We start from the raw sequence: 20,289 nt of genomic DNA, 5'->3' as shown, positions 1-20,289 counted from the left end.
TTTTAAGTATATAGTATATTAATTAATTAATAAAATTTTTGAAATTCAAACTAAACGTCTGAATAATAAAATAGTTAAGTATTGTTTTTTAACGAATATAATGATCTTTACATATTTTGCAAAAATATTTAAAAAAAAACACTAGAAATGTTATTTCGCGTTGCTGTCAGCGCCGGGTCTGAAATAGTTTATTGTTGCTGCAGCACGCACATACATTAAGCCGAAAGCGATTCTCAAAATCCTACAAATGCACAGAGTGCATGTCAGTAGCTAAAAACCTGCCTCTTGTTCACAACACCGTAACCCTTAGGTTGTATATACGTAGCACAGACATATCCAATGCAAGTACTCAACCGTCTAATGATGTATTTTTGTAGATCATTAAAATGCGCAAAAGTATTATGAAAGCAAATTTATATAGGAGTATGCTAATTGCACTGTATAACATCACGGGGATACCTTAACTGCGTTAAGCACTTTTGGTTTTAACATATTACTAAGTTACTTTGTCAGCGTCTGGGAGTAAGTGATCACAGGAACTGAAGTGGCTTCGCCACGGGACGTCAATGCTGTATACTTTCCGCTTCCGTTATCCGCATGCTGTGTATTTCTACTTTAGACGTTTCAAAGTTTTCCACATATATTCTCGCCTTAGCAAGCGATATTGTCACATTCGTTACTTATAGATTAATAATTATTCTATTTTTGGTTTGTTTTATAATATGGTGTATTCGCATTTACACCCAACTTATGGTAGATATGTTCCTTAGTAAGAGCTCTAAATACTTTTCCTTTCAAAAGAAGTAACTATGAAAATCGTCTTACTTATGTTTTAATAAAAAGACAACAATTCACTTTTATTTAAAAAAAAATACTCATTCTATAAGTCAAAACATATAAAAATACAAAATAAAATTGTGAATAAATATAATAATCAAAACAAAATAAAAGTCAATTTTGTAACTATTCAATGCTACCTAACACCAAGAGTGAAAGATTATCACTGGAGTGGATCAAAAATGCTATTATCAGTGGATATGTATATGTCTAGCACAACTGTTGGGTTAAAAGAACTTCGTGTTCTCCCAAATGTATTTTGTAGCTGTATATATAAGTAAGCACGGCAAGCACTGTTAAATATAACCAAATTGTGTGTAGCTATTAAATCTAACTTGTTTTTTTATTTATTTACGATTGTACATCATAAAAATTGTGAGTGTTGTACACGCTTTAAACAAGCAGGTGCATGAGAATTCCAAATTGTCATAAAGTTTAATTATACAATTTTAATGCATTTGATTTGGTATGATTTTCTGAATAAATAAACATGTTCGAGATGTGTCATAATATAACATATTATTTTTGTGCGTTCATGTATTTTTTTTAATGTGAATATATGAACACATGAATACAGATTCACAATTAAACTTCTCTAGTTTTATTTTTTCTTTACGAGTTATAAATACAGCATTGTTTTAAAGAATATGATATACACTGTTCATTTATAAGGTAGAGCTTATTCATATGGCAAACCTTTTCACTGTTTACTAGAACGTCTTTTGACGTTTTGATTCTGGAATTCTCATTTAAGCCATTACTTATTCCCTTGTTTCTGATTTGTTTTTTTTTCTAAAACGAAAAAGACGGAGCGAAACGAGCGAGAGTAACTTTCGAGCAATCAGCAGGTCTAACTTCGAGGAGGGTAAAATCAAAGGGTTTCGGTTTTATGAAGACTTATTTCAGACTTACCTTCAAGTTGAAATTAGATTTAATCTGGCTCGAAGCTTCAGGATTGAATTTTGTAAACAATTTCGAATACCTCAACAACTTCCAGGCTTTGTTGAAATACCAATGGGATCTCGGGTAGCGTTGTTTAGAAATTCCGCTGAAATGAATTCGTAAGCATTTATGAGGTTGAGTTCTTTGAGTATGTGAAGTCATTCGATAGAAAACGCATGGAAGTGTTATTAAAACCTTCTTCTTTTGTTTATGTATCTATAAGATAGAACAATTATATAATACAGTTATTTTTTTATATTACAAAAATTCAGATTCATAATATATCTTTTTAAGCAGGAATTTACACGCACTTTTGAATCGTCAGTTATATTAACGTTATAAATGTTTGTTACATTATTATATTAACCCTTTTAAATGAGTCAAGTAACCAAGTTCCACACATTTCGATGAATTAAAAACTCTTGAGTATTGTAATAAGATTTATTGAATAATACAATTTTAATATTCTTTGTTGTACACGCTAGGATTCATTTAAATAATTTCATAATAATAAACAAAAAGTACAATGGGCGGTCTTATCACACGAGGCAATCTCTTACAGACAACCATAGTATGGAAGCAGTAAAAGTATAAATAATGGGTAGTTAACATGTACAAACCATACTTATATAAACATACATAGGTAAGCATACACAAACATACACACATAAACATACATAAGCATGCATAAGGTATAATACATAATATAAATATAATTAACATTATATTAAAGAAAACATTTGGATTAAACTTGCCTCAGAAAGAATAAAGAAACTGAGGAAGTAAAAGTAATAAATTAACGGAAAAATAATCATAGGTCTATTAAATATTTCTTAACTATCTTCTTAAAAATAGGTGGTGACTTAGCAATTCAGCAGTAAATCATTCTACAATCAAATACTTTAATTTTAGATTTTAAATTAAGAAAAGAAGGGTTGAAGACATGTCGTAGAGCTTTATTATTTATATGTACTCGTGTAGGATTTGTGTCTTTTGAAACATGGAATTTAGACGTTAAAATTAATAATTATTTAGAAACAATAAGTTTTAACCTAAAAAAGTTTAAGCGGTATAAGATTAAATCAGCGTAAAATTCAGGTAGCAGGTTACTTTATATTTAAAATTATTATTCTGTGAAGAATATTTGTTCCGATATAGGCACGTTTGGATATCGGTACTATACAATTGTGTCGGAGTACTAAGCTCTCAGCACGCGATCACTTGCCGCCCGCGTCGACAATAGTTCCCGGGCCGGATGTGTTGCTCTTTATACCGAGGCTTTTTAGTCCCGTCTCGATCGTAGACAGTCCGTAAAAAAAGGTGCGAATACTGGCTATTATTTAAATATTTATATATAGTTTCACCGATGTAAGTTGAAAAATTACTTATCCAAAGTGGCAATCGGCGCGGGACTTCGTTCTTGTAACCGACGGTCGATGGGGCCGGAAGGTTCTCGAGTGGCAATCACGAGTAGGTAGACACAGCGTGGAAAAGTCTTTACTAGATGGACATATAAGACTGTGAAAAGTCGTTGGATGTGGCAAAGGGCTTGAAGGGCTTGACTTTGCAGCGTCTACCGTTGCAGACTGATAAAATGATAATGATTCTTTTGATAATACATCATCATCATTATTTCGCCCGCAGAACGTTCATAGCTGGTCATAGACCTCTCCCATGGAAGCGTTTTCCTTCCACCGTGTTTGAAGGGCCATAACTAGATCGTCTGTCTATCTAATTCTAGTCTCTACGAAATAGAGTTCTGGTATTCTTCATGACATATCCGAGTTGTGACTTTAAATAATTCTATGTTAAATAATATAATGAATAAATTAATAAAACTGCAGTTAAAATATGTACTAAGATACGCTTCCGATATAAGCGAAACAGTCATTTTAAATGTTCGATAATAATTTTTTTTCCGTGCAATTCTTTTGCTGACGTTACGTTCAGTTCAAGAGCAAACCTGTCGCGGTGTAGAATTTCATATAGTTACTATTTTTCCAAAGCAGGTAAGCGTGTGCCCTTTGTGGAAAGCTTGGGGGCTAACACTTTTTCCATTGTCCAGATTGCTGCCCGGATAGGAAATCGATGACGTGCGTTGAATTCTCTACTCTTTGTTGTAATGAATACTGTAGTTATGATTTCGATTTTATGTAATGTCATTTTTTATTTTATTTGAGGGATTAAATTAAAAACCCGCATTTAAGATACATCTTTGAATTTAATTAATGTATCATAGACGATACAAATATTTTAAAACTCGTTTAAATTTATATGGTCAAATAATAAGAAAAAGGAGATCTAATCAGGTGAATTGTTATAATTAATTATTAGAATTTTGTTAATTAATAAAACTTTATCACAAGTTGCAGTTGTCAGACCGACTAGGATTTCGTATATTTTTTAAGATACTAAGATAGATAGATAGACTTTTATTAAGAGCATGTGTATGTAATTTAATCTGATACAAAATTCAAAATATCAAAAACTAATATTTTGATGTTAGAATAATTTATGGTAAAGTAAAACAAGATACCAAGACATAAAGATTTTGTTTATAGTCTTCGATTAATGTTTTATAAGCCAATCGTTTCTCCCGGGTCATTAACCTTATAAGTGTTAGGATCAGATGAATCACACGGTCATATTTATGGGGCGACAAGGGGTGGACGGGTAGCAGGGGGTCTAACGACGTGCTGAATTAAGCCAAGTTTTTTTTAAGTGAACATAAACGGTCTGCCTTTACCCGTATATATTGAAGTGGCGTATATTTTACGATCCGACCCGCTCGAGGGCACTTTCACAGGGCGAGCATCCATATCGGGTGGACAAAATTACCTTTTTCGTGTTTTACAAACAGTTTCCCTTTGTTTTAAATTGTGGGTTGCTCTTAATTTTCTTTGCAAATTTTATAACAAAAATTAAACGATGTATAAAGGTATAATTGCTTACGATTTATAAAATTTTATTGCTCTAACTATAACCGTTCTTTGTTCTTTTCATGAATAAGACAGTTCTCCATGCAAGTTACATAAAATATTAATACTTGATGTATATTAACGAATTTATAATACTCTACGTGATAAAAGAATTTCTTAACTTAATTTACTAATTCTTTTTTAATCAGCTGAAATAATCGCTTTAAATGTCAAAGGTAATTTATATTTCTTACTTATTAATACATGAAATACTGGAAATAATTTAATATTGAGAATAAGATCGGTTATCGTGACGACCTTTGGAGAAAGTCTTTGCCTTGAAGTGGGCGTATTTCGACTGAAAAAAAAGACGAGAACAATGAAAGCCACGCAGTGAGAATATTGGAATGAGATAAGGATAGTGCATTAATTACTGAAAATAACAAAATATTTGTCTTTTTTATCAATCGTAAACATGCGAGTGTTGCATGGATTGCATCGCCAGATAGTCTTAACTCAAATGCGTAGATCATTGCTTAACTCTTCTTCTAATCCTTAAATCTTTCAATTTTAATTGTTTATTTTAGCGTAATACGTTATTATTAATGTTTATGAACAAAAAAGGAGGTTATTTTCATGAAATATTTTAAAAGGTCTGTCAATGCTTTTGAAGCTAAATTGTTTTTTAATGGCTTAATTCAACTTTTTCGTTTATTCACGGATGTTTGAGGCTATTTAACTATTGTCTATTCTCTTTATAAAGCGTAGCCCCGGGGCAATGGTTAACCACGCTCGTCGCCGAATGTCGGTACACAAATGTTTGCTTAGCCTCCTGCAAACAACAGATGTATTGCTAAGGTTACAAAAAAAAATATCATAAATAATGGCAATTTAACAAATGTTGTTTGAATTTTAAATATATTTGTTAAGTTAATTATTCAATTGTTACACATTGTTGTTATTTTGATTGTTGTAGATGAAGATTTAGATTGTAATTACTATTTTATCAACAATGGTTCTAGTACATGGTAAACCACTATTCGGTTCTTTTTTGTGTTGCGGTACCTTGACATGAAGGTAATTTGGCTGCGGAACTCATTACTTCGTGACACTTGAGCTAGCACCTCTTTTGATATTTCTCGAAGAAACTTGAAAACATTTTTTCTAATAAAATAATAAAACTTTATTTATTTAACTGAGGAACCAATTAATAATTACATATTAAGAATTATTAAAAGTAAATGTTAGATATTAAAAATAAATCAGCACAATAACCATCACCATTTTAATCATAGGACGTGGACACAGGCCTGCTTTATAGATTTCCAATAAATCCCCTTGTACGCGGTCTGTATCCGGCGTTTTCCGACAACTTTAACGAGATCTTCTATCCACCGAGGTCTTCATTCTTAAGCCTTAAGACCTCAGTGGACATTTATTATTACACACTCTTTCCTTTTCTTTTAGTTTAAGATATTCAAGCACGACTTATGATCCTCCTACTGTAATTAATTTTCAAGATATTTCTCCAGAAAAGCTCGCCAGAACATAAAAAACGATGCGCGTAGGTGTATATATAGCACGCAGAACAAATGGCCGGGAGTGACATCGATACATCATAGAAGAAAGTTTTTTATTTTATTTATATAGGAAATATAATTACACGTATTCAAAATAGTTGCTTGAACCTATTAAAATACTAATATAATATAAATAAATTAATGTCTATGAACTAAACTGAAAAAAGCTGAAACGACGAATACTTTTTTTGTTTTCGTCGTGATTTTTTGGATTTTTCCAATAAGGCATTTTGTTGAGCAAAGAATTTGCATCAAATTTTGTTTGCGGAACAAATATTCTTATAAAATGCTGCTGAGGGTCTTTGGTTATCAAGCTATGTTATAAAAAAACGAACAGCGCTCTGGATGACTACCAACGTCTACCGACAAGGGCTACGTTCAAAAAATCAAAGATATGCTAGAAAATCGTTAATTAGCAATTAGAGACCTCGCTGATAATGTTAGAATATCATTGGGTTCAGTCCAAACTATTTTGCAGGATTTTTTTGTTCTTAAATGCGTCAAGTCTTGATTGATACCTAAATCACTCTTTTTTTTTTAGTTCTTAGCAATTTTTTTTTTAAAAACTAGACTTATATCGTTATACAACTGCCGTATTCTCCTGATTTGGCTCCGTGGGACTTATGGCTATTCGACAAACTCAAAAGGCCAACACGGGGACACCGTTTTAACAAGATTTTGGAGATAAAAATCGATTCGAAGGAGGTCTTGTAGGATATACCGTAAAAAGACTATTCCGACTGTTCCGAGGACAAGAAAAGCAAAAATGGGTTTCGGACGCGGATTATTTTAAAGGGAATGAATTTGATTTATAAAAAACACAAAGAATTTATATTTTGTAAATAAATGAAAGTGCATTTACTTTTTAATCACAGTATAAACAATAATATTTAATTTGTACTTCTACTTTTTTCATACTATGGTTAACTGTAAGAGATAGCCTTGTGTGATAAGACCGCCCTTTGTACTTTTTTGTATATTATTGTGAAACTATTTAAATGTATCGTAGTATGTACAATAAAGAATATTAAATTAAATAAATGGATAAAAAATAATAAAATGTGTAATCAGTGCAAAATATACTTTTAAAATAGTACTTTTATTTATAATTTTTTTTGTTTATAATACACTTTGTTATGTGAATGGTTTGTGTACTAGGCTATAATAAGTATAGATCTGACTTTCATTGTGGCCATTAAACAGTGCAGGAAATTCGAATAAATCTTTATCGAAATAAAAATATTTTATCCGGGGAACGAACATAGCATCTAGAACTATTTTATAAGAAATATTTTAAAAGAAGATCTAGGACAATCAGTTGTTAAAATAAAAAAATTACTTAAGCCCTACATATATTATTAATATTATTATATTAATGTATCAATTAAGTTTTAATTTACACACGTTAAAATATTAAATGTTTAATGTAAAAGAAAAAAAAGGATTTTTTCTAGAAACAATATTAATTGCTTGACTAAATAATAAAGAGTTAAGCAGGGACAAAGAATTATTCGTGTCATATCATTATTGTAATTTCTGTATTCAGCTTTTGTCTTCCTCACCATCGCTTCAGACCAGACACGCTTACTACAAGGCTTATACCTCCCCCAAATATATTTAAAGGGAATAGGGCAGAGGATGCTAATGCACATCCACTAAAAACTTTTTTGTGAGTTGTGGGAATCCTTTATAATTAATGAACAAAGTGTGAATTATATAAGATTCAGTCTGCTACCACTAATCTAACACTGCTCATTACTAGTTTTCAATAATTATAAAAATTAAGCTGTCTCCATTTCTTGACTTTCTTTTTAGATCATTATTTAATTTGTCATATTTTAATGACGAAGAAACTCGTGGAAACAAAAGGCATATAATTTAAATTGCTATAGAAATAGAAAAAAAAGTTTAAGAAATAAAACGATTGGAGTAGAGGTTAATTATAGCTTGGAGCTCGTTCAGCGATCAAGTACGTAGCGATCAAATTGAACGGATCGCTCTCCTATAAGTAGTACGCATTTAGAGAAAAGAAAAGTAACGACATAATGTGAACCAATAATGTCGTTTTGTAACAGAAAAAAAGAAGTAGGTAGAGTGCTTGTAATGCTTTTTGTTTTGGTTAACGTTTTGCGAATAAATCAAATATAACAAAAAATTATGTCGATTACGATTTAGTTAATTTTAAGACTTTTAAAAAAAATCCTTGTTCATCATCGTTACTTTCGTTAATAATTTAAGGATTATTAAAACAGCTGGACTGAATTTTAAATTTTAAAACGCGTAAGATAATTTAAAAAAAAGGTTTTATATATATGTATCCAGAATCATTGAGGTATTACAGATGTTTTTTGTACAGAGACTACATTTTTAATTACACACTTGTGTAAGCGTATCCTGACAAAAGTGATTTATACAGAATACGAAAATAACTCCAGCGTGAATTACAAAGCTGTATGTAAATTTTGGCCACTATATCTTACAGGCTTTTAATTAAAATGCTATGTGTCAACACACAGAAAACATTATATCGTTAATTGCTTGGCATATATTATAGTGCCGTAGTATTTGTTGAAAATGTTGAGTAATTATACTCGCTGAACGTCTTAAGAGTAAAACATGGTGTTATCGATTTTATTACAACATTAAACCATTTAAAGCAATGGATATTACAGCTGAGCTTGGTTCTGCTACTTAGTTCTGCATCCAGATACAGATAAATAATAGTTTGTGATGCAACAATGTTATTACCAGGATATCATAAGAAGAAAAAGCACAGAAAAATAAATTCGGAGAGACATTAAAATTGAAAAAATAAAATGAAATATTAAATTTTTTATGTCCATTATTTATGATACAGAAGAACAGTTAGTACATTATATTAAACGAAATAAAAAAGTGCGACACGGTTGTAGTTCCCAAAGTTAGTTTTTTTTAGATTCTCTTCGACGGATTCTTCTCTGCTTTTTGCAGCCGTAGCATGCTAAGAAAAAAAGAGTCACGACGTTATGATTCATCGATCGAAATAAAGTAGATGTTAAATAATGTTTATCGTCGTGAAATTACTTTCATTAATTATTTTTTTCTATAGAAATACAATTTTACATATTACAATAAGTTTATATTTAAGTATACACACTTATTGTATTTTGTTACTATATTGTTGTACAGTGAAATACCTATAATAGTTAGTAATGCCTGACAATTCTAATATTGTTTTATAAACATCGTCGATGTTAAAAATATTCAATATTTTTGGAGATGGACTATCAATTAGTGCCGAAACTTTTAGTTATTTATTCTGCAAAGTCTCTATTCATTAAATGGAAATAGAATACGTGAGTGGGTTTTCTCAGTAACGAATTGAAAAAATTGAGAGATATTGAAGATGTTGTGGGAATTTATTTTACTTAGGATGTCTTGAAGGCAAGCAGCGAATGATAGACCGGCTTTGTTTAAAAATCGCTATTATCGTGCGAACACAATTAGAATAGTGGGTGCTTCGGGTCGTGAAGTGTTTATCAGTTTGTTGAATTTAATTTGTTTTGCCGTTGGAAATTTTCACGAGACGTTAGCTCTCCTCTGCGGACATGCAAACAATTAATTACGAGGGTTATTAATGTGAAGCATTAGTCGGGAGCGGGCCATGTCAGCGGTCTCTCGGACTCGTAACCGTATCCGCAAACTCATCTTAGCATATTTAAATTCCATGTTTAAGTATCGCTTAAGTGCTACTCTGCGGGTGTATATCCAACTAGATTTTGGGATTTATTTGGATGGCGGTATACCACTACAGCCTTCTGAAATAGATCTCATTTTGTATTTTATTTTCGAGGAGCTCTGGACGCAATTTTATTTATCTAATTAATATTATTTTTCGTATATATCACATCAGAAAGAACAAAATAATATAATAACATGAAAAAGTACAACGGGTGATCATATAACACAGATAATTTCTTACAGACAACCATAGGATGAAAACATAAGAAAAACAAGTAGCAGATAGTCGACGTGTACATTCCACGAGATAGTTTACGATATTAAATATATAATGCACTCAAAAAGACAGATAAATCACATACCTTTTCTTCCTCATAGGCATAAATATTTTAACTATTGATATATATTAATAACAAAAAAAATTAAATACATAAATATAAATTAAACACTGTATGAAATAAAAAACTATGACAAAAAAACTTTCATATAGTTGCACTTGTCTGAGCGGGAAAAAAAGTTAATATTTTCGGGTAAGACGTTTTTTAGCCCATTAATTATATTGCCTAAGTTCAAAACTGCCGTTGTATTTAAATTGTTGTTTAAGTATTATTTTTAATCTACATATTTAATGCAGACATATTTTTTTACAATTTTATTGTTTCGTATACTAAGTATGAAAAGCAATTACTAATATATGAGATAATAATTGATTCATTAAAAGACATTCAACCAATTGCTTCAAATTTATTACGTCAGTTTAAAAAAACGTACGCAGAGGATTTATCTACGAAATCGCATAAGAAATTAAGAGATCGGTTAAAGAATGGAAGAAAAAGTGAACGACGTAGACTAGGGATGACAAGATGAATGGCAGTAGACAGGCCGCGCAGTCCGCAAAGCAGACGGCCAGTGGAGCCTTATGCTTCAGGAGGCCACGAACCGGCAATCGCAGCGATAGACGTCTAACTATAAGATGGCTTGAGAACTTACTTTGTTACGGTTGTCGGAAGATGCTGAATGCATGCCGTTTTCTACTGATCTTAATGGGAATCTATGAGGGAGTTTAGTTGTAGACGTCGGCTGAAATGATTACTATGATGATGAAAAAACCTACTACTGTTCAATATGTTTAGCAGCCACACGGTGGACAGATGACATTTTTGATGTGGTCGGAAAAACTTGAATGCAGTCGCTCCCAACTGGACTTATTGCAAATCGATGGGGGAGACTTATGTCCAGTAGTAGACGGCTTGTAGTTAAATGATGAAAATGATGGTTAGTGAAGATCTAAGAATTTTGTTGTTAAATTTTGACGTTTTGCTATTAAATATCTATTGGAAAAATAACATTGTTTTCATTTTGTTCTCACAATAATTATCTGTAGAGAAAGTAGCGATTATGTGGAAATTAGTTTTCTTTATGATGTAAGTTAATTAACCATCGACAGGGCAGTGCAGGCGCGGCGTGGGCGCGAGCTAGCGGTGATAACGTACATGTAATCCGATAAAATATATGTACGCGGAGACAATAGGTGCTTTCCGGGCTGCTCGTTACTTGTAATTACTTCCACCCATTTTTAGAGATCCGCAGTGCTAAAAAAATATTGTATTATATATTTTTTATTATTACAGATTTGATTTATTCCTTTTATGATTATGTGTATTAAATATAGTTGCGGATTTAATTCAAACTGCATCTGAAACTGTATTGTGTTTCGACATCGTGTCATAATATGTAATGACCGACTCAATATATTCTCAAACGGCCACTCACTTGCCCCGACCTTTGAGTCGCAGCTTCAATTTCAAAACGTTTGATGTGTTTAATTACTTTGTTTGTTCTTGTTCAGCGGGTGATGCTTGTTGCGGTTGCCCTAAGTCGAAAACGCTTACAAAACTGTTAGCATTCACAAATTAAATGTAACCTACGTCAAACTACGTAAATAGTTTAAGGCTGAACGAAATAATTAAAGCGATATAGAAGCGACTTGATGAAATAGATCACGAGTTCGACTGTGGGATACGATTTATTAATTAGCAATATCTGGGCTTGTGTTCACCCTACAAAAATTGTTGATTCTCATATACAATATGCATGTGTGTGTGATTCGTACGTTTTTACTTCTTTTAATATGAATGAGCATCATGCCAGTACAGAATTGACTCAACGGAAGCTAAATATGCACTATGTAAAACGCTGTGTAGAGAATAAAAGGAAAGGTAATAGAGTTTTCTATGGCAGGCTCCTCAGAGCAACATTCTTTTAACAACGCATTAGCATTTTGCTTCTTTTCATCGAAAGTAAAGACGAAGTAACAAAATTCTTGCAAAATACAATTATTTTTAACTGAATCGATAATAATTCTGTTTAGATAATTATGTTATGAGTACGGCTGATATATATTTGAATGAGATTATTAAATGTGCCATTAAAAATTTGTCTCCGTTGGGACTCATTAGCGATGAAGAGGGCTATGCTCGAGATTTCTCTACAACATCGAACCATGAATGAGAATCTCTAGATACGTATCTAAGCGGCCGAACAAAATTAATGCCCTATACTATAGCCCTGCGGACTGGCATGTCAAAGTGCCAGTGAGCAGACCATATAACATGAAGCACAGGTGGCCGCTGGACTCTTAAGTTTCTGAAGTGGAAATCTCGGACTAACAAGTGCAGCGAAGAACGCCCACTTACAAGTTAGACAGAAGAGCTTTGTTGAAGTTGTCGGAAGATCCTAGATTCAGGTCATTTCCTACCATTCCTACTAGAAATCTATGGGGAAAGCCTTTGTTTAGTAGTAGACGTCTTATGGCTGAAATGATAATGATAAATGAGTTTAAACTGTAAATTACTTTATATTTAATTTTTTCAAAAGGAAATGTTCCGAATTTATTGTATTTATGTGGTAATTTAAACAAATAAAAGGCAAATTTATTATTAATCCTTCAAGCGCAGGTGATGAAGTGGAATAATTACCATTTGAATGAAATCATCATTAAAATTGTTAATTTAAGTGACGCTGGGCGAGGCGTTCCACAAGGACGAGTCTTGGGTCCACAATATATCTTGCGGGCAGGCAACCGCGATTTGACTGACGGCGCACTCTGAAAGGACATTTATCAGCCTCACTAGCGGGTTACACTAAACCAAACAACAATGAATCCTCATTGACAAATTATCTCAGCATTTCTCATTCCAATGTCGTTTCTTTTGAATAATGGCCGTTAAAAATAATTTCTATCGTACATGGATTTTGTTGTTTATTTTTTTTGAGAATGTTCTTATCCGTTGTCATCATCAATGCGTTAAATGATATGAACTTCAGTAGTTTCGCAGTTCACTATCAGCTTCGTACAAAAAAGGAGATGTTGTAAATGTATATGTTCATACTGTGATGCAGGCACAAAACATGCTTATTTGTTTACTCAATAATAAGTTAATATTTTAGGACAATAATTAAGTCAAGTTAATCAAGGAACAATAAACAACCCGAAGGTTGAAAGTCTTTTTTCACCGAAATTACCTTTAGTGAAAGACTAATTCTGGTTTAAATTTGGAATATGTATATATTTATTCAATCTTTTTACACATTATATAATAACGGGCTTAATGCCTTATTGATATTTTCTATCAGTCAACCCAAGGTGGTACACAAATATCAAACAAGCAAGCGAGTATATGATCTTACTTAATATATCATTATGTGAATGATGTTTAATTTAAAAAATTATGTATCATGTAAATGAAACCAGTTTTAAAATTATCTACTCGGGTAAAATCGGAAGTGATAATGTTTCATTTGTTAAATACAAGCTACTTATGAAAATGAACGTAACATGCTGATAAACCAAAGCCTATTTTCCGCGCGAAGTAAACCGAGCGGTTACAAATTGCTTTGGGTAAAGCGTAAATTTTAATTTTATCTCTAATACCCAAATGAGCATCGTGACTCGACATAATAAATGTACTTCTCTCACGTTAGCTATTTACTTGATCCACTCTAACAATCTATGATGCTCAACGAATGCAGATGAAAATAAATCTAGGAGTTTATTACACGCCATCGTCATCATTTCAACTGCAGTGCTCGAAGTAAGCCTTCCGTATAGAATTTCAATGAGATCGGTAGGTCTTACAACCTTATGAAGACTTAATGGCCCGTAGTCTCTACTCCAGAACCTTAAAGCCCCAGCAGCCCTCAAGTCTGAGCACTACTTGCACAATTCATTCATAATGTGTTCTAGTGAGCTTGCCTGAAGACTGAAAGGAGGTGTTTTCGACAGCCGATAGGAAATGTATGTAAGGTTTTCTGATCCAAAAGGACATGCAAGAGAAACATTGTGATGGTTATTCATAGGAAAAGAGTAGCCATAATCCGTGCTTAAATATATAAAAGAAAACAATAGTGTGAGTGTAGAAAAGTTACATCATTTCTGTCTGAAGAAGGTTTGTGACAGTTTGCTTCAAGAGAATATTATATACGGCATCATAAATTCATATCCATATTTTTATTATAAAGTTTAGCCATGGAAAGGAAAATACTCGAGATTTCTTTAAGAGATTAAATTAAGAATGAGGAGGTCCGAACATAGCCTAAGGCACATGGCCTTTGGGGCTTTAAGGTTTTAAGGTGGAATCAGACGGCCCAGTACAGCTTAGGACGTTCAATGATGGTGGATAGATGACCTTCTCAAAGTCTTTGCAAATTACTAGAAGCAAAGAGCTTCAAATTGGTCTTATTGGAAGTTTATGAGGAGGATTATATTCAGTGGTGGACGTTCTACAACGGCTTATGACTGATGTTTTTTCTATTAATGCTACATGTTAATATTCTAGATATGGCCAGCTATAACGGTAAACGATTTTGAAATATATTTCCATAAATAATGCTATTTATTCACTAATCCCTAAGTTTATGGATGAAACGAAATAATAAATTAAAAGGTGTTCATTGGAACGGTGTGATAATTTTATCTATATCAAGGAAAAGTACATAATAGTATAACAGGACATCTTTCACATCAGTGCGTCGGTGGCAAAACAATCTAACTTTAAAATTTGTGCCCGCGTCGGCTGGCACGCCTCTGTTTGTCGGTTGACAGTTTGTGCTGCGAATTTTGTGATGGACGCAATACCTTGCATAACCTAAAATTCTTAATTAGTACTCTAAATTTTAGGTCTTTACATTATAACATTCCCACCCTTGCTTAATGTTTTAATCAGTTAACGATTTAGTTTATTCTATGATTATTTAATAGTTATATAACTAAAAAAAAGGTTATATAAAAATAACAATAGTCGGTCAAATCACTCGAGGCGATTTCTTACAGAGCACCATTGTATGGAAATAGAAGAAGTACTAGTTGCGGGTAATCGACGAGGTAGTTAGATTAATGTATATTTTAATCAGTAATACATTATTATATAACAACTCATATTTGTGCAACTGAATTTAAAACTAACAAGATCTTGCAATTTGTAATATTACCTTAGTAAGAAGTATTAATACATTGTGGTATAAAAACAATACATAGTCTAATAAATGTAAAAAAATTAATGAATTTTGTAAGATTATAATAGATATTAGTGCCCAGTTTGTGCCGTTAATTTTCCTTGGTACTCGTCTAATATTTTATTTACATTTCAATACGCAATTGCAGTGCAACCTTTAATGCAATGTTTAAAATTTCCCGGAGACCGCTCAGCGTGCGAGTCACGACAGGACAGTTTATTACAAGTTCTTAACTCCGCCACCGCTCGAAAGGGGCATAATTTTCATAAGAAGCGCGTCGTTGAACGTCCAATAGAAAAAGAAACTAGTTTTGTCCACTTCTGAATGTTTTAATAGTTAAGATCGACGCAAAGGTACTTTCCGTGATAGTAAATGTATAAATAATTTCGAATTAAAGGTTGCCTTTACTTGAATTCTTTTAAAAAGGTAATGAAGCGTTATTACTGCTGTATACGGTATCATATACTTTTACTTTCCTTTTTAAGAACTACGTACAAGCTAAGCACTAGTGTAATTTTCGATACAATTAGAAGTTCTATAGATATCTTTCAGAGTATCAAATGAGATACTACTGTGATACCTATAATTTATGGTTACAGAAACTCGTATAGAACTGTACTCATATATTGGTTAATTTAAAATTGGGTCATCACCTCTTTTGCTTCTCACATTCTTTTATTAAAAAAAAAACAGAAACTACCAAATGCTACAAAGCAGATTATCTTGCGTGAAGAAATCACACATGTGCACATTCAAAGATACTCACCGGGAACAATTGATATAAATGTTGGACACGTTAATATTAATAAATTCAATCTAACGGTTTTTTTTTGTTCGTAGAAAGGTAAAGGTAATAGAAATTATAACAAATAGGAAATTTATTCCACCACCGCATTATTTCATTACCCACTTAACGGAATAAAGGAATAACCATAAAACACTCGAACGTTCTATTGTAAGAATAATATTGCAATGCTTCGTTCATTTTTATGCGAGCTAAATTTTCTTGGAATCGCAAACTTGTGGATTTTTCTAGTAAGAAGTGTTTAGTTTATACAAGAAATTTATTTTTCTTAAAGGTTACTTTACTCTTTTGTTATTACAAGAATTAATTAATTATTGTGTCTGTATCTATTTGCCCTAGGTTTGTTTGGTGAGGCTAATGTTTATTATTTATTTTCTTGTGAGAAACAAAAATATAGAATGTTTTTACTCACATCACCCAATCGGTTCGATGCCGATGTTAATATTGATACTTCTTTGAGAATTGTGTTAATATAAATCGTAGTAGATTATAATCAATGGCAGCAATAATATGTATAATTGCATCGATAAATCAGTGATAGCTCAACGATAGTAGATAGGGACTTTGCGATGGAAGGTGGGAGGTTCGATTCCCAGAATACAATCTTACTTAACACTTTGTATATTAATTATATAAGATTGCTACTTACGCACAAGTTTCCAGAAGATGGGCAGCAGCGTCCTCTGCGTACAATAACTGCTGCTGTACACTGTGAAGAATACTGCGATCGCCAGCCCTCCTGCCAAGTTTGGCGTTTATGGTAAACCTCCCATACATAGATATCTTTTGGGGAAGGTCTATTCCTTGCAGTGGGCGTCTATGGGATGGAACGACGACGGCGATAATCAATAAGGTTTTATTGATTTTAAATGATTACATAATTTGTCAGTTGACAGTTTATTGCAGTTGAACAGTAAAAATATTTTATTATTTTCCTTATTCTCCTTCATTTGTTGTGTAGCATCTGCTTTGCCATTTAGCCAAGTTCGAAGTTCCGAAATCAAAATACAAAGCATACTTTGTAATACATAAAGCTATCAATGTGTACACTTGAGATAGCTATTTTTAAAAGATGAGTGAATTTCAAAATATTAAAATGACGCCGGCAATATTGAATACAAGTATAGTAAGTACTATATAAGTACATAATATGGAACAAAACTATAACATGACGCACAGAACGGATGGACGATGGCTTTAAAGGTTCTGGAGTTGAATCGTCTAGCAGTGAACATCGTACGCCTGAAATGATGATGATGATGATGATAAATATCAAATTTGAATATATGTAATTTTTTCTTCTTTAACAATATTACTATTATAGTGGAATAATAGTCTTTATTGAAACAAAAATGATAAGTATGTAATACGAAACTGTCGATGTTAAAGAGGTAAGTAATATTTGTAATAATTTACTGTAACCTATTCTTCACGGCCAAGCGTTGCGCATTGTGAGTACGATACATTGAATACAAGGCGGCGTTCGGGGCACAAACATAATTTACTTATCTCACGTGAGACCAGAAAGTTTTGTACAAACAAATAATATAGGTTTACATTGGTGCGGGGAGCACCTGGGCGGCACTACGATCGGTGTCTCCCCAGGGAAATAAAAACTTTGTCGCACGTCGCTTGTCCTAAAGCCTTCCTGCAGTCTCCGTGCTCCGGTACACGCTCACCGATTTGCTACCGACGTACAGTTTATGGCTTTGATTCTCAACGACACTGTTCGTTTACGATATTGTTTCGTATTATTGCTGCATAAAACGCGAACGTACGACTTTGATGATATTGTGACTGAATTGAAACGCAAAGAACTTTATCAGTCCCCGACTATGAGATGGAGGATAAAAGTCCGACGATCTTAGTCATAGCCGACGGTAAAACCTATGTTTACAATTTCCATCAGACAGATTTACCAATATTTTCAAATGAAATTTATGCCAAAAGAAATAGTTGACAAACTGTTATTATAACAATATTAATCTTAAGTAGGCATATTAATATTAATGGGGTTCCTATTGCCTATATGACATAGCTTTAATTTATACTATTTGTGCGTTGTGTTAAAACATTTATATTAATATTTATATAAACTACGTTATCTGTAAACTTTTTATAATATAAATATGTTTTTCGCCTGTCTTAGCAAGGTCAATAATACTTAGTATGTTTAAAAACAGGAATGTTCATATTTAAAATTCTCGACATCCCGAATTCGATAACGGCTAAGATCTTGTTGGAATTTTTAAATTAATTCAAGGGAAAAATAAAATTAACAAAGTTCGCGAAGATTATATTACGCCGTCGTAATTTCTATCAAGGAACTTGTAATGTATTTGAGAGTATTAAATTTTCTACACCGGTTATCACGTTATGAAGTTTTATATTTATCTGTAAAAGTATTCTTTTGTACACGTGTTTGATGATAAAGTTGACAGATTAGAAATAGATTTAAGTTAGTTATAAATAAAAACTGAGTATTACTATGAATAAAAATATTCGGACTATTTGTTTATTCTTTTACTATTATCTATGTATTTCTCTAAATACTCGTAAAGGCCATGCTGAACCCTATGAAATTATGGTTAAAATGCATACATACTGGATAGGAAAATTAAAGTCAACTACCACTACACTCTTTGTTATGGCTTGTACGGTAATTTCCTATATATTACATGTGAAATAATGATATTTGTATTTAAGCGGGATTAGGTGAGATTTTACTGTATGTGTTTAATTCTAACAGAAGCTGATTTACATTTATTAAATATTAAATGATGATAATTTATTGTACAAAGCGTGGTTGGAAAAATTTCCTTTTCTTCACTTTGAACATCGAAATTGGGATTTAATTGGCATTGAGCTAAAATTCTTAGTATAATTTTTCATTAACATCACTTACATAGGTTTCTCCTTAATAATAGCATTTATAATAATACGTGAAAAAAAATTTGAAATAAATATATATTGTGTAGTAAAGCTTTTATTAAATAAGATGAACATTTTCTATGGTTTTTATTAATTAATAGATATTAAATCTATAAGGTGGAAAATTTGTATATTCACTTACAAGTCATATGGGAAGTGTTGATATGAAAAGTAAATTTGTTTTCGTCCCTTTCATAGTACACGATCTATAAAACCTTTGAATAAACATTTACTTTCTTTGCCCTTTAGAAATCGTAAAAAGGATCTTGGAACTTCGCCCTAAACTTATTTAAACTTTTACCCTAGAAAATCCTTTGCGAAAGCAGTTTAAATGTAGAATAGAATATGTATTAGAGAATGGGGAAAGGTAACGGAGAGACGATTTATAGATAAATAAACGTAAGTGGTTCTTTAAGTGCGTCGATTTTTTGTGATCGAAAAAATTATATGTACCTTATTTATATGAGGTAACAATACCTAAGTATGTTTTAGAGAGTTTTTCTGTGTCTTTTTGTGAGACACAAAGTTATTAATTTACAACGACTAAAATATTTATTTATATTCAAAATTATTTTACACTTTGTGCCTTAATTATATGGGATCGCCACTGCTCAAAAACAGGTTTTTTAGAGGATGGACAGCAGTGTCCTCTGCGTACCACAATACCCCACTGCGATCGCCAATCCTCCTGTCAAGCGTAGCGATGATTTTATATGCCTGTGCCTTGAATTGAGCCTCTATGGGCTACAACAACGAAGATTATATAATAAAGCCATCAATAAGTGAATAAAGAAAGGGAGTATGTTGAGAAAATGAGCTCCTGTTCTTGCTGTTATAGACAAGATTCGAAAGTAGCTAAACCTGTTAGAAAATCATTAAGTTGTCGATATTTTACGCAGCGTAATATAATTTTATCTTTAGTCTAATGATTAACATGGATTTCTTAAATGTAAAAATATACATTTAAATAAGTATAATGTATAAATTATTTTTAATATTGAAATAGATTTGTTAACAAAAGGTCGTCAATGCACATATATGA

Source organism: Battus philenor, unplaced genomic scaffold (assembly GCF_028537555.1).
Source record: "Battus philenor isolate CCGP_79_NKW_IND1 unplaced genomic scaffold, ilBatPhil1.0.hap1 SCAF_3, whole genome shotgun sequence".
Taxonomy (NCBI): Eukaryota; Metazoa; Arthropoda; class Insecta; order Lepidoptera; family Papilionidae; genus Battus; species Battus philenor.
Note: the sequence above shows the minus strand (reverse complement) of the source record.